Here is a 2454-nt window from a genome sequence, read left to right as displayed (position 1 = left end):
CAGCTAGGGGGGGACTAGGATCCTAGGTCCCATTGTCTTTCTGGAGCCAAGCTCCTGTCTTTCTTGTGGCCACCGTGTGGCGGCTGCATACATAACAGTTTTTACCTGATATACCCACTTCAGTCTTACAGAATTGGAGAGATTTAAAAATTTTAGCCCCCAAATTTTCATCAAATACAGTACAGGTGGGTATTCCATTCAAATTAATGCTGAACCTGAATAGTCAGTGATACACTATAAGAAATAAGAAGCAGAAGAATTGCTTTAAAAATTAATTTTCAGAAAACAGGTCCATCAGGAAATTAAGAAATCATACCAGTATATAGCCTTATATATTTTCTTTTAATGCCATTTTTGTTGTTGTTGTCTCTAGAAAAACATTCAAGGAAGTCTCATTCCGTGGAGCTCACTGCTCTTGCCCAAGGTGAGCTTGTCAAACAGGTACTCCCCTATGCTATTCTGGGGCACCCCCAGGCGCTTCAGATTGATGATATGGTCTCCCAACCTCTTGATGGCCTTCACTTGCTCCTCCAGCTATTTGGACTCCAAGAAGTCACACAGATGGGGGTCTCTCCGTTGCCAGCTTGTGCAGGTCCAGCAGAGCTTGGTTCACCTGCTTCTCCAGCTGCAAGGCTTTCTGAAGGGCTTCCAAGCTGCTGCTCCACTCCTGATCTGGCTTCTTGAAGTCCTTCAGTACAATACAGCCTCCTTGCTTGTTCTGGTATCTCAGGAACTTGTTGGCATGCTCCCTGTCTTCCTGGAACTGCTCCCTGAAGAACTGGGCCACATGGCTCAAAGCGACATCATCACAGTCACAGTGACTGGCCATAGAAACATACACATAGCTAGCACAGAGCTCCAAGTTGACCAACTGGTTCACAGCAGCCTCGCACTCCGGATGGAAGTTTTGGCTCACCTGGGATGTCATCTCTGCACTCTAAACTAAAGGAACTCTCAAGAGTAATTCAAGAGCTCTTCAGCTAATAAGCAATTAAACTCAAGAGCTCTTCAGCTATTGAGCAAGTGAAGGCCATCAAGAGGCTGGGAGACCATATCATCAACCTGAAGTGCCTGGGGTGTCCCAGAACAGTATGGGGGAGTACCTGTTTGACAAGCTCATCTTGAGTGAGAGCAGTGAGGTCCACAGGATGAGACTTCCTTGAATGCTTTTTTAGAGACAAAAATAGTATTATGTAGTGATATTAATGTTATAATATTCTATAGTAATGCTTCAGGAAATCCATATAAAGCAATCTCAAAATCACTGGCAAGCTGAATTATATAAATCTTCAGCAACAGAAAAAAATGAGTAGCAGCTATATTTATACTTCAAAAATCAACTATCAGGTCAGGTAACACCTTTAAAGAAAGATGTTGATGGGCAACATATAATGATTAAAGAAGAACAAAAGAATTGCTGTCTGCATTTATGCTCCATGTTTGGTGGTGAAGCAATTTTATACATCTTTGCTTGATGATATGCAGTGGTTTGCTGACAGGGAAATATTTTTGGCAGATGTTTTAATGAAATTCTTGATTTAGATTTAGACAGAAGCAAAACAGATAGGAAACTATGTAAGATTTTACCAAAAATTTTGGTGTGGAAATTGAATCTCTCTGATTAACTGATGCTTGGAGACATTTTAATCCAAATGGTAAAGAGTACAAGTTCCTTTTTAATCCTCATATATTTGAGAATAGATTTGTGTTTTATATCTCAAGATCCAATTTCATTAGCACATGAAATTCAGATAGGTTCAATAATTTTTCTGATTACACTCAAATCTCTGATCTATAAACTTAAAACAACATCAAGGCACATTTCCCCCCTGGAAGTTAAACAACAATTAATCCATCTGAGAAGCAAACTTGAAGAATTCTTTGCTAAACAGCATGGCTTAAAACAATATTTTTCTCCCTCTCTCTCCAACCCTGATGAAGAGTTCTAGCAAAATTGAAAGCTCACACACTGTATACTGGATTAGGACCTGGGAGATCCAGGTTCAAGTTCTCAGGCTGTCATGGAAGCCTGCTGGGTGACCTTGGGCCAGTCACACACATTCAACGTAACCTACTTTACAGGGTTCTTGTGTGGATAAAATGGAGAAGAAGAAACTGGTGTAAGAAATTTGTTTTTAAAATTACATTATATTGTGGCATATTGAACAGTGCTGTTTTATGGAAAAACAATATTTAATTGAGCGGTGGCTCAAGTGGTTAAGACGCTGAACTGCAGGCTGTGGAAGGTCAGTAGTTCAGCGGTTCAAGACCCAGGTGCCGCATGATGGAGTGAGCTCCCATCTCTAGTTCCAGCTCTTGCCAACCTAGCAGTTCAAAAGCAAGAAATTGCAAGTAGATAAATAGGTACCACTTCGGTGGGAAGGTAACAGCGTTCCGTGCGCCTTGGTGTTTAGTCATGCCGGCCACATGACCACGGAAACGTCTTCGGACAGC

At 41.3% G+C, this 2454-nt stretch overlaps 1 pseudogene; it reads right to left on the bottom strand.

Moving 5' to 3' along the window:
• Nucleotides 1–381: 381 nt before the first annotated feature.
• Nucleotides 382–928, bottom strand: LOC107106415 (annotated as a pseudogene).
• Between the last annotated feature and the right edge of the window lie 1526 nt (nt 929–2454).

This window comes from Gekko japonicus, unplaced genomic scaffold, assembly GCF_001447785.1.
Source record: "Gekko japonicus isolate JY-2015 unplaced genomic scaffold, Gekko_japonicus_V1.1 scaffold115, whole genome shotgun sequence".
In the NCBI taxonomy this organism is placed as follows: Eukaryota; Metazoa; Chordata; class Lepidosauria; order Squamata; family Gekkonidae; genus Gekko; species Gekko japonicus.
This window is presented reverse-complemented; position numbering and strand designations above follow the sequence as displayed.